Source organism: Podarcis liolepis (assembly GCF_965112155.1).
Source record: "Podarcis liolepis genome assembly, chromosome: 15".
In the NCBI taxonomy this organism is placed as follows: Eukaryota; Metazoa; Chordata; class Lepidosauria; order Squamata; family Lacertidae; genus Podarcis; species Podarcis liolepis.
In genome coordinates, this window is record NC_139566.1 from 31978299 (window position 1) to 31991833 (window position 13535).

At 48.5% G+C, this 13535-nt stretch overlaps 1 protein-coding gene across 3 annotated transcripts in view; it reads left to right on the forward strand.

Moving 5' to 3' along the window:
* The first annotated feature begins 7254 nt into the window (after nt 1-7254).
* Nucleotides 7255-13535, forward strand: part of YPEL1 (yippee like 1) — a 28496-nt gene continuing 22215 nt past the window's right edge. Inside the window, exon 1 of one of the 3 annotated variants that reach the window (XM_083479121.1) lies at nt 7255-7350. The gene's annotated coding sequence lies outside the window, so the exon portion shown is untranslated. Of the gene's footprint in view, nt 7351-12561; nt 13091-13535 lie in introns of those variants that run through there. The other 2 variants (XM_083479118.1, XM_083479119.1) reach the window with 2 other exon arrangements.

Below are 13535 nucleotides of genomic sequence, written 5' to 3' on the forward strand. Positions count from 1 at the left end.
TGCCGCCCGCCAGCATTTTAAGATCGCCCGGACAGCGGAGAAGTCCTCCACTGTCCCAGGGTTTTTTAAAATGCTGGGGGTGGGAAGAAAAGCCCTTGTCCCCCCCGCCCCAGCCTTCAGAAGAGGTCCGGGGACAGACTGTCCCCGGACCTGGTCTGAAGGCGGTTTCCCTAGGAACGCATTAATTGATTTTCAATGCATTCCTATGGGAAACCGTGCATCGCAAGACGAAGAGACTTGCGGAACGAATTAATTTCGTCTTGCGAGGCACCACTGTAATGCAATGAGCAGATACAGGGAAATGATGCAACAATGATAATTCAGCATCTATAAGTGGGAAAATAACAAAAGTAATACACATTGATCCGGTGCTTTTTTTCTTAAAAACAATGTTTAGGAGTACTCTTATTTTGACTCAAGAAAATCACCATTTTATAGTTCAAATTGGGGAAAATAGATACAATAAATGGACAAAAGTACAAAGATTCACAAAATGTTTAGGGGTATGCATACCCTCAGAAAAAAAGCACTGCATTTATCCCTCACTTCCCTAGGGCTCACCTGGATAGACTGGTGGGGGAACTGTCACTGTTAAATGGTCAAACTTGGGAATCAGAAAAATATCCAATTTGCATCTTTTATCCCCGTCACAGAACTAAAATTCCCAGAGTTCCCTGAGAAGAGGGAATGACTGCTAAACCACTGTGGAAATCATACCTCTGTGACAGGGGTGCTAAATCCTGGGGGTCCAACCCTTTCCCCCTCCCCCCCAATATTTTGCAGTGGCAGCAGGAGGAGGAGCCACTGAAGCCACGCTGCCACTGCGTTCAGCTCCGCCCCCGGCTCCTCTGACATCCTGCAATGACATCAGGGCGTCGCACACGCAACATGGGCACCCCCAATCTTGCTCACAAGTTGGCGACTCTGCTTAGCACCCTTGAAAAACTACAGTTCCCAGGATCCTTTGGGGGAAGCCACAACGGTTTAAAGTGGTATGAGGCTGTTTTAAGTGCATAGTGCAGATGAGGCCCTACTTCCGTCCCCATCCTCCTTGCTGCCGAATCTCAACACTGAGACTGAGGAGGAGGAAGCTGCCAGCCAGTGCCAGCCTATGAGCTGTTTGTAAGTAAGGAGGCAGGCAAGCAGGGGCTGGCGAGGCAGCCTTGAAAGTGGGCTAACCCTAACCCTAACCCTAACCCCGCCAGCCTTGAAAGTGGGCATCTCCTTCTGGAAGCACTGGCTTGGCTGGCCTGCTTTTTAAAAGAACTATTCTAGGGTGGATGTCAGAGCGAGGTTACTTGCGAAGGCTGCCTTGCCAACAACACATAATGTGGCTTGTGACATCTGCGGGGCAACGAAGAACAGAATGTTTCCTTGTGAGGGACAGAATGTTGGTGGTTCTGTTGGTCGTTGGTGCGTCTGCAAGGCCATTAGCTACAGGATGGCAAAGTGCAGCAACCCTTTGGCTCAACTCTTGATGCAATAATTATATGTTTAAATGGTTTGAAACGCCACCAGCTTTTTTTCGCTGCCGGCTGGTGAGATGGAGGGAGAGGCGGAAAGAGGGGGGGAATGCATTTAATTTATGGCCAGAGAGAACAATATAGAAAATCTGTTGCTGTGGTAGCATGCTATCTTACCAGTCCGTTGGCTGCAAATAGGAGATAGGCAGTTTTTCACACTACTAAGAAATTGTCAAACGGAAGGGTGGCAGAAACAGGGGGGGAAACATCTTTCTTTTATTTACAGACTTGCTTACTTAGAAGCAAGTCATTCTGTGTTCAGTAAGGACAGCGGGAGAAATGCGACTCAAGTTTGCATTTGCAGGCGAACCCACCTCGCTAATCCACACTTTCCAAGCCAATTACCAAAGCAAAACACAGCCACCTTTGGAAATCCACACTTCCCCAAGTTTTGCTGTGCAGTTCTTCAGCCAAGCCTGGGGTAAGGTGTCCACTGAAATGCATATATTAGTGAAAGTACAGGTGAAGGTATCCCTGACCATTAGGTCCAGTCGCGGACGACTCTGGGGTTGCACGCTCATTTCACTCTATAGGCCGAGGGAGCCGGCGTTTGTCTGCAGACAGCTTCTGGGTCATGTGGCCAGCGTGACTAAGCCGCTTCTGGTGAACCAGAGCAGTGCACGGAAACGCCGTTTACCTTCTCGCCAGAGCGGTACCTATTTATCTACTTGCACTTTGACATGCTTTCGAGCTGCAAGGTTGGCAGGAGCAGGGACCGAACAAAGGGAGCTCACCCCGTTGTGGGGATTCGAACTGCCGAACTTCCGATCGGCAAGCCCTAGGCGCTGTGGCTTAGACCACAGCACCACCTGCGTCCCATTAGTGAAAGTAACATACATTATTCTGGAGGAATTGCTCTGAAAAAATGTGCATACAGTATTAGGCAAAACTGCATGCAAACATGTATATTAGGAGAAATTTGTATTAAAATGTGGATGGGTTTTTTTTATAAGGACTTAAAAAAAAAAATTGCAGACTGATATGGAAACAGGAGATGTGAACTTAAGGCTGAAAACTGAGAAGCTGAAATTGGCAGATTCACCCATCACTAATGGTCAGTGGGGACATACTCCCTGGTAAGTGTGGACCTTTGGCTGAATGTGAATTGTGAACCCCACTCGCTTCTGTTAATTCGCCCTTGTCCAACTAATGCTCTCCCATGCTTTCTCCTTCCTAAACCAGATGATTCCCTCTGCAATCAATGCAGCTCCCCTAAAGCACAGGGCATGGATTTAGGGCCACTTTGATCTGTGGAAATGGCACTGCTAAAGGTGCCACATGATACTCGTTCTGCATTGGTAAGAAATTGATCTTTTTGTGCACTTGCACTTGGGAACTCCCTGTCCATTGACATCAGGCAGGTGCCTTCACTGTCCTCTTTCCGGCTCCGGCTAAAAACTTTTTTGTCTAGCCAAGCTTATCCAGACACATAGAATATTGAGAGGCATTTTAATCTGGCTTTTAGCTTACCATTTATTTTAATTATTTTTAAATGTTTTATATACAGTAGTTGCTTTAAAATGTTTTTACTGATAATTCTATTGTTTTACAGTGGTACCTCGGGTTACCTATGCTTTAGGTTACATACGCTTCAGGTTACAGACTCCGCTAACCCAGAAATAGTGCTTCAGGTTAAGAACTTTGCTTCAGGATGAGAACAGAAATCATGCTACGGTGGCGCGGCAGCAACAGGAGGCCCCATTAGCTAAAGTGGTGCTTCAGGTTAAGAACAGTTTCAGGTTAAGTACGGACCTCCGGAACGAATTAAGTACTTAACCCGAGGTACCACTGTATTCTATTTTTACAAATTGCTCTGAGGCTGTTGCTTTCTTTACAATTAAATGGTGTAAAATTCTTGTGGAACAATTTTTTTAAAAAAATTATCAGAGTTTAATACCACATTTCAGCCAGGTCCATAAAACGCTCAAGGAGGGTATAAAGTAAGGCTGGGGAGGGGTGTGATCAGGGGAAAAGGTGGGTAGCTGAGGTGAAGCTGTGACCTAAGGAGATTCTTGAGGGTCAGATATGTAGGCTTGGAGGGCCCCAGGCCTGAGGATCCCCAACCCGGCAGTATAGTCAACCAGTGCTAGGCAAAGTAAAGGTAAAAAAAGGTCAAGGACCCCTGGACGGTTAAGTCCAGTCAAAGGCGACTATGCGGTTGTGGCGCTCATCTTACTTTCAGGCCAAGGGAGCCGGAGTTTGTCCACAGACAGCTTTCCGAGTCATGTGGCCAGCATGACTAAACCGCTTCTGGTAGAACACCGTGACAGAAACCAGAGCGCACGGAAACGCCGTTTGCTTTCCTGCCACAGCGGTGCCTATTTATCTACTTGCACTGGTGTGCTTTCAAACTGCTAGGTTGGCAGGATCTGGGACAGAGCAACAAGAGCTCACTCAGTCTTGGGGATTCGAACCACTGACCTTCTGATTGGCAAGCCCAAGAGGCTCAGTGGTTTAGACTACAGCGCCATAATTGGCAAAGTATGGGCTGTAATATGACTGCCTGCTGATGAACCTATCAGAGTCTAAGAGCAGCATTCTGCACTAGCTGCAGTCTCCAGTGAAGCCCAATGTAGAGGGCATTGCAGCAATCTAAGCAAAAGTTTACAAGAGCATGCAGCAGAATGGCAAGGCTATCGTGGTCAAAGAATGACCACAGCTGGTCTCACCAACTGGAGTTGGCACCAGGCCCTCCTTCCCACCTGGTTCTTAAGTGGCACTGCTGGATCCAGGAGTACCTGCCTCCCAACTATGAAGCTGATGCTCTTAGGGGGAATGTGACCAAGGGCAGGTCATACATCCAGTTTCCCAGGAAATCCAGCCAGATGGGCGGGGTACAAATAATAAATTATTATTATTATTATTATTATTATTATTATTATTATTATTATTATTATTTCCCGTCATGAAAACTGCCCATCGGTACACCCTCTGTCTTGACAGGATTCAGCTTCAGTTTATCAGCCCTCAACCAACCCATTATTGCCTCCAGAGCTGTTGTTAGCCCCTCCTTCTATGATAAATGCTTGCCCATTAAAAAACCCTGGTTGTAGACGAATTATTTTTGCCTATACAGTGGTGCCTTGGTTTTCGAACGTAATCAGTTCCGGAAGACCATTCGACTTCAAAAACTTTGGAAAACAGAAACCTCAATAGCCGACAGCTATCTTGGACTCAGCGTAAGCCGCATAGCGTGTTTGACTTCTGAGGTTTGTTTGAAAACTGAAGCATTTACTTCTGGGTTTTCGGCGTTCGAAAACCGAAATGTTTGACTTCTGAGACATTGGAAAACCGAGGTAGCACCGTATAATGATTTATCATTTTTAGCAGACATACAAAAAAAAAGACACAGCAAATTCCACCACAAGATGGAGCCATCGTAATACTATATCTATGCATGATGGCCTATTGCTATAACCATGTTGTCTGGATCCCACCAGCAAGACATGTCGTAGTACAGTGGTACCTCGGGTTAAAAACACCTCGGGTTACAGACTCTGCTAACCCAGAAGTAGTACCTCGGGTTAAGAACTTTGCCCCAGGATGAGAACAGAAATCGTGTGCCGGCGGCGCAGTGGCAACAGGAGGCCCCATTGCTAAAGTGGTACCTCAGGTTAAGAGCAGTTTCAGGTTAAGAACGGACCTCCGGAACGAATTAAGTTCATAATTAGAGGTACCACTGTATAGAGAAAGCAACAAAGGGTATTGAGGCACACTAAAGAATAACACATCTATTATGGTATAATATGCTCTCAGCCCCAGCCAGTGTGGCCTAAGCTCAGAGATGTCGGGAGTTGTATAGGAATGCAGGGGAGATAGGATGTTGCCTTATACTGAGTTTATACCATTGGTCTGTCCAGCTCAGCAGTATCTACACTGATTGGCAGCCGATCTCTTGGATTTCAGGCAGAGACGCTCTCCAAGCCCTACCTGGAGACGCTAGGGATTAAACCTGGGACCTTCTGCATGCAAGGTCATTGCTCCACCACTGAACTATGGCCCTTAAGAAACCACGTTGGCCCACATGGTCAGGGATGATGGGAAATGGACCCCAGATTCTCTTCTACTTTCTTCTTCCCAGAACACCCTGCTAAAAACTCTCTTTTCCTCTCAACTGACACCCATTTACCCTGACAACTTTCCAAACTCTGTTCACAGGGCAAGGGGGAAGGACAGTTCTCTTGCATTGCCGATGGCTGTCAATGGCCCTGTATTGTTTCTTAATGTCCATAGCTTGGCCGGGTCATTTTGCATAGGCGAGCCTATGAATTCCTCTATAGCTGGTATTTCTAGCTGCACATCCCAAATAATCAAAATCCTACCGTTTATTAATTTTTAGGGTTTAAGGGAGTCCCCCCCCCAAAAAAACCCCTACTATAACAATATTTACTGTATTTAATGATCCTTAAAGAACACAGCCTTCTCTGATATACTGGGCTCTTTTTATCTCACTGCTCAAACTCTGATTCACTCTTTGAATATGTAAACCGGGGAAGAGGAATCTGTGGCTCTCCTGATACTTCTGGTCTTCAGCTCCCAGCAGCCCTGGTAATTGGTTTCGCTTGATGGGGCTGATGGGAGCTGGAGTGCATTCGGAGAGTCCCTGGTTTCCCAGCCTTGATATAAGCCTAACCAATCAAAGGTGAGCTCAGGAGTTGTTATTCCTGGATTAGAGCCCGTGTAAAGGGCTGCAAAACCAGTTGCTGGTAACTGCAGGAAGGGAACGTGCTCTTCTTAGGTCATTATGGCATGTCAAGTATTTTACGTAAGTCCTGTTTGGAGGAAAGGCTGTGTGCATGGGTGTATTCTGGGGGTGGGAGAGAGCAGTTGCCTCCCCAATCAAGTAAATAAATAAAAATACTTAACTAAAAATAAAAATTGCAGAAAGATTTTGACAGATTTTTCTGAGCACATGGGGACAAAAGAAAGTAATTTAAAACAACTGTTGTTGAGACATTTCATTCTGAATCTGATAGACAAAGCCAGACAGAGGATGATGACAGGTGGGTGCCCTGTCTCCCTAACATAAATCCTGGCTATTGCCCATGGCTGTGCCCTTTAATCTGAATGGCAATTGAACCTGCTCTGCTTTATTTATAAAACTGCCTTTCAACAAAAATGGTGGCAGGGTTTAACAGCAAAAAATTAAAAGGTAATGTAAATCATAATACAAAATAAGGAAAATGTTTTTTAAAAAATTCTAGTAAAGTACATAAGTAGCAACAAAAATGACTTAATCCTTCAGACTCAAAGCTTGACAACAAAATGTGAGTTTTTACCTGACACCAAAGAGAATAAAAAGTTAGGTCAAAGTCATTCCAAAGATGACAGAGTCACCACCACAAAGGCTCTTCCACAGGCCCGCACAGAACTCATCTCATTTAACACAGGGACCACCCAGAGACTGTCTTTCGTTGATCTTAACACACCAGGTTGATATTGGAAGTGTTAACAGGACCCCAGCTATTCAGGGCTTTAAATGCCAACATAAGCCCCATGAATTGAGTGTGGAACGTTGGATTATTGATCATAATGAAGTGGTCCAGCATTAAATGTAGTGTAGTGAATTAGCAAAGAAGAGCCTTTGAAAAGGTCTCAAGACCCCTTCCCATGCTGAGTGGTGCATCCTTCTTTCAGGGGACCCACTGTGCATGTGGTAAAGAGTGACATCATAAGTGCTTACAAGTAGGGCTTTTAAGTCATGTGCATCAGCCTACCTTCCCATAGTATGGGCATCCTGAACCTGCCGTCAAGTCTTCCTGTAATGTTTTGGTCGTGCATTGCTTGGCATAGGACACTGTGGCTCTGGAGATTCCTAAAAGTAAAGGTGAGGAAAGCTCTTTTAATTATGCCGAATGTATATGAAGGTAAAGATGCATACTTTATAAGGCAACAGAAAAGTAGCTAACTTCCTGCTATAAAGTACGTCGCCAACACTGGTGCAATGGTACCTTTGAGGTCTTTTTTTAAAAAAAAAAACAAAAAGCTTTTGTACTGCTGAATTGATTATAATTGTTTCATTGTAGATCAGGGGTGTCAAACTCAAATTCATCGGGGGCCGCATCAGCAGTTTGGTCACCCTCAAAGGGCCGGTTATATCGGCCTAAAATATTTGAGCAGGCTGAGACCCCCGAAGTTGATGGGCTTTGACATTTAAATGGGGTGTGTGTGGCATGTGATAAATTATGTGAGGTTCAAGCTGGTCTTTGACCAGTAATAAATTATGATGATGATGATGATGATGGTGATGTGAGGTGGGGCCTACCTGCCCCCCCTCAATATTTTATTCAGGCTGACACCCCTGTTATGAAAGATTACTAAAGTCTGCCCCTGTGGTGATGTATCATAATATTGTGCAGGCCCAGTCTGAGGGCACCTTTACTGGACTGTGTCTTGTGGCTGGGGCTTGTCTGCACCTTCTCTTCCTTCTCCGCCTGTTGCTGCCTCCTCCCTGTGCCAGGCGCTGGTGGGGGGGGGGGAGATGTGCCGGTTGCACCCCAGTTTGGGGGGGGGGCAATGCTGCTTGTTCCTCCCTCTGCTTTTCAACACTGCAATATATTGCTACCATATCACAACATCACTATCACAATGTTGAAAAGTTGGTATCGTCTGCTTTTAGGGGCTGAGGGGCTTACTCAGTACGGACAGGGGCACTCCTAGGAATGTATTGGATTTCAAATCCCTGGATTTCAAATCCCATTGAGGGGGGGCAGGGGCGGACGTTGGTAATATGGCACCCACCCTGAGTGAGGACAAAATTTGGTGCCCCCCCAATAGAATAAATAGGCATTGTTATCATTATTTTGTGCTCCCTTGGCTCGGGGCGGGTGAGGCGCCCGCACGGCACCAGATCTGGCGCTGGTGGAGGAAGCAAATTTCCACTACGGACCGAGCTGCCCCTGTGGATCCTGCTGCCTGAGGCAGCCGCCTCCCCTTGTCCTCCGTGGCAAGCCGAGGCGGAGGAGGCGCTGGGCGCGGGGCTCCCGTCCACTTGCTCCGGCGCGCCTGCTACAGCCCTGCTGCCAGCAGCCATTGGGGAAGGCGGCCGACCGGGCTCCGGGGCTCGGTGGGGCTGCGCCTCGCCTGGGCGTGGAAGCCCTGCTGGCACGTTGTTTTCCACACCGCCGTCCGCGCCGCGCTCCCGCCTCCATCTCGGCTCGCTCCCTCCCGTTCTCCACCTCCGCGTCTCGCCTGCCAGACTCGCATCCCTGGCCAGCGGCGGCGCAGCGGAGGCCGAGCACGGCGCCAGCAGCGGCTGCCGGGGCGCAGGGAGGAGCGTCCGGCCAGGCAGCTCCGCTCTGCTTGCTGCTGCTGCTCGCGCTGGGCGCCTCCTGGGCGGCGCGCCCGCTGGACCGGAGCGGGCGCCAGAGACACGGCAGCCCGCGGGACGAGGCAGGCGGCCTGTGGGGTCGTGTCGGCGGGGGAGCTCCGGAGGCGGCCTCTCTGCTCACCACCTCCTTCGTGCTGAGAGGTGACGCGGCGCACAACCAGGCGATGGTGCACTGGACGGGCGAGAACAGCAGCGAGAACGGCGGCTACACGGGCCACATGGCGAGGTCTGGCGGGCCGGATTTGGCCCGCGGGCCTTGTGTTTGACACCCGTGTTGTAGATGCTTTAGTTGTATTTTTTTATTTGTTATTATTATTTGATTGCTATATGCATACCTTCTGTGCTATACAACAGTGTTTCCCAAACGTTTTTGGGCAACGGCACACCTGTTTACCGGAAAAAAATCTCGCGGCACACCACCATTAAAGCCCCGCCCCCGTGACGTCATTCGGGGAGCCGGCGGCCGGGGCCTGAGCTGGAGAAGGAGAGGCGGTGCTTTTCGGCACAAGGCAATCGGCCTGGAATTGTTTCCCGCGCGCTGCGAAAGGGAACAGCTGCAGTCGCGCGAACCCTCCGGCGCTGGGAGGGGAAAGGGCGGAGTCGCAGAGCACCAGCTGGCCGAGCGGTTGCGCGCAGCGTTGCGCTTTTGGAGAGCGTGCGGCTGCTGCTAGGGGATCCGGGGACGTGAGCAGGCCTGTCCCGACCCGGGTTGAAGGAGGACAAGCCGGCAGCGTGCCAAGTGAGTTCGGTTGTGCGCGACGGCCCCCGCTCCCCCCACCCCCGCCGGATCCTCGCCGCCGCCGCCTCTCGCCCGCCTCCCTCCCACGGCACACCAGCCGATGTCTCACGGCACAGTAGTGTGCCGCGGAACACCGGTTGGGAAACACTGCTATACAACATCTCTAAATAAATAAATAACATTAAAAGGTTACAAGTTCATAATCTTGCAGATTAAAAACCGTTACCTGTTCCAGATGTTTATTTTCCTTACGTTATTGAGCTTCACTTCACATAAGGGGGCTTCTTAACGCATCGGCGTGGCCATGAAGAGGAAATGCATCATCAAAAGATGCTGATTTGTATAACATTTGCATATGCTAATTTATATTCATAGATTTACATTTTAAAATGATTCATTTTGTTTAAATATAAACTTCTCCAACTTAGACTATGTAATAGCAAGGAGACAACACAAATCAGGAGTTGGGGGCTTCGTTTATGTAGCCAGTTTCACAAAAGATTTTCTCCCAAAGAATCCTGGGAATTGTAGTTTACCCCCTCAAAGAGCTATAATTCCCAGCACTGTTAACTACAGTTCCCAGGATCCTTTGGGGGAAATCATGAACTTTAAATGTTTGGCATGTGCGCAGCCTGTGTAATCTTATGCATAACTATTTAAGAAGGAAGTCCTTACTGTGTCCTGTGTAGACATATCCATGGGAAAGCATGCATAGGATCGTAGCCTTACAGTGCAAGCCTATTCCAGCCTATTCAAAGTAAGTCCCTTTGGCTGCTGCCTAAATTAGATAAACAAAGAGCAAAATATACATCAGGAGACTTAGTATGGTCAGTATTGAGTATACACTTCCAGAGTTAAAGCAAAATACATTACTTCTGGTGAATGAGTCACCATAGCTGCTAGTGGGGCGTGAAAATTTGTGCCCTGGTTTTTATTTTTGTTTTATATCTACCCATGTACTACCTGAAACCAGAGGGGCACATTGGTTGCCAGATGTGACATTTTTTCACCTCCCCACCCCCACTATAAAGATTTTACCTGAAGGACATGAAGTTGATGAAGGCTGGCAGACAGGGGTCCTCTTCATCAGATGCACCGTTGTTATTGAATTACCAGCAGTGGCGTAGCGTGGGTTGTCAGCACCCGGGGCAAGGCAAGTAATTTGCGCCCCCTAACCCGTGGATTTGCGCCCCCTAACCCTAACCCCCAGATGTTGTGCCCGGTGCGGCCGGCCCCCCCTGCACTCCCCACGCTACGCCACTGATTACCAGTTTATCTGGGAAGGGCAGGGGGTTAAATGAAGAGGCCAGAAGGAAAGGATATAGAAAAGTACAGTCAGTGATAATTATTAAGAGCAGCCATTCAGGGAAAGCACACAAAACAATTGTGTTGAAACAGACATCCTGCTAACAGCAAGTCAATTACCGGTAACAAATGTAGTGTGATAAAAATCCACAAGTGAAAGCATTGAACCTTACGAATGATTAATTTATGTATTATATTGATACTGTATATAAAAACACAACCAAAACACTCAACATCTCTCCCTCTATATTATATATTACAGCAAAAATAGGACAAAAATTGACAGTTCAGTTTCAGCCTGAGAAGTTTACAAAATAATCACAGCGACTCTTCACAAGGGCTGTGGTAGGTGAAAACCATACAAAATACTCCTCTGGAATTTGTCTTCACATATTTCCTTGACAAAGAGAAATTAATGGTTGTTATCTTATGATAAATCTTTAATAAAAGTAAAGAGAAATTATCTAAACGTGTTGGGAATTCACACAGTGAACTTTGTTTTTATAACAACCCAAAGTTGAGCAACACCATAAAGCATTAGCGTTTGTGGACTTCATCAAAGCATGAATTGTTATCCTTAAGATTATCCGTGCAAGTAGTTGCCAGCACAGGAGCCAACTCCTAGGGGCCAAGGTCTCTTTAGCCCTCCCAATAAAATATTTGATGGGACCGCACCCCCCCCCCGCAAAAAAATTGATGGGCCTTGCCATTCAAACTGTGTGCATGCAACGTGTCTTCTGATTATGTGGGGCAAGGTTTACCTGCCCTCCCCCCAATAATTTATTCAAGATGCTGCTTTTTAAAGGGCTGTAAAGAGCTGTGTTATAATATGCATCATCCCTGGGGCATTTTAATGTTAGCTGTTATTAATAAGTGCAATAAATAGATCATCTGCTAATTAACACGTGATGTCATTGAAAAAAACTTTACCCATATTATTTATTTATATTTGTATACGGCCCTCGGTAGATCTCAGACAGCTCACACAACATAAAAATACAAGATAAAAACCACACAAAATACGTATTTATCTGGTATTCTGCATTATTATTGCATTCCGCACACGCCGCCCTTTGCAACAACTGCAACGCTGTTGTTTTTAAGTAAGGGGGGAGTCTGTAACTCGTGACTGACAAGTTGCGGCGGCAAAATTTCACGTCTATTATTTATACAGTACTGTATTTATATATTCATTTAACGGCTACAAACTCCCGCCTTTCCCAGAGGCGCATGCGCCTTGCCTCAAAGTCCGCGCGCGGGCCAAACGTCGCCGTACTGCCCCTCCCCCCGGCCCACAGCGCTTATAAACGGCGGCGCGCAAGCCTCGCGCGCCTTAGTTGCGCGCGTGCGCCTCGCCTCGAAAGTCCGCGCGTGAGGGACAGAAAGTCGTGTTTTTTTATAAAAAAAAACCTCACACAACCCAAAAGAGCGTGTGCAAAGCGGAGGGGGGGTTTAAAAACCACGAATCCACGTTTTTTAACGGCGGCTCAGGAACCTCAACTGCGCGCGCACCAAGTGTGGGCGGAGTTAGAGAGAGAGATGGGGAGGGGGGCGGAGAGGGCAAGGCAAATCACGAGTCTTTCGCGTCGAAGCGCGCGCGCGCTCGAGGGGGGGAGGAGCCAAAACGCGAGAGTTCTCTCCCCCCACTCCCGCTTCTAATAAATTAACGACACCGCGCGTGCGCCTTGGGCTGAAGTGCGCGCGAGCAGAGGGGGCGGAGAGAGAGAAGGGGGAAAGAAAAAGCAGAAGAGTCCAAGCAAAACAAAAGCCAGGCGAGGGGGCGGGGCGGCGTTAAACCTGAGGGGGGCCGTGAAGGAGGAGAGAGCGGCGGCGGCGGCGGCAACAGCAACCACGACGACACCGGCGACCGAAGGACGAGCAGGATGACTTCTCGGTCGCTTCTGGGCCCTGAGGAGAGCGGGGGGGCCCGGCTCGGGAGCAGCAGCGGCGGCGGTTGGCGCTTTCTATGACCCCCCCTCTCCGCCCTCACAGGACAAACAAGCCCACCCACCCCGCTGCCCGCCTCGCGTTGGGTCATGGTCGGCGGCGCTCGCTGAGGAGGCGGCGGCGCGACCCTGGCCCCCCACAGCAGGTAGCCGCTCTCCACCTCCACGGTGGCTTGGTGCTCCCCTGCCCTTTTTTCCCGGCTGGGACGAGGAAAGAAGGAAGAAAGGGCGACTGGGCTGTGTGTGCGTGTGAGTTGGTGTTTGGCGGGGGGGGGCATCTCGATAGGGTGGGGGATACGCTCCCCACACATTCCAGGGTCTTGTCTCCCTCCCTCCCCCTTCTCTTTCATTCCTCCCCCCCACCCAAAAAAAAAAACAACACCTGAGGATTGTGAGGAGTTCAGGTAGTCTTTCCTGGAAGGGTTTTCATTGATGGGGGGCAGGATCAGTTTATAATTGGGGTGGACTTGTCCTTTTATCCGCCCCAACATTTGTGATCCAAGAGGGGGGTGAACTTTGGGGCTGATGACGATCCCTTTATCTGTATGGTTGCCTCTGTTGAAGGGAGGTAGAGTATATTTTGTGTGTGTCCGGTCAACTTCTTTATTGACTATGTTTTCATATTCCCTGGAGGTTCAGAGGGGCTTACAGCAACTTCCGAAAATGATGTTTGTTGTTTGGGCGATGATATC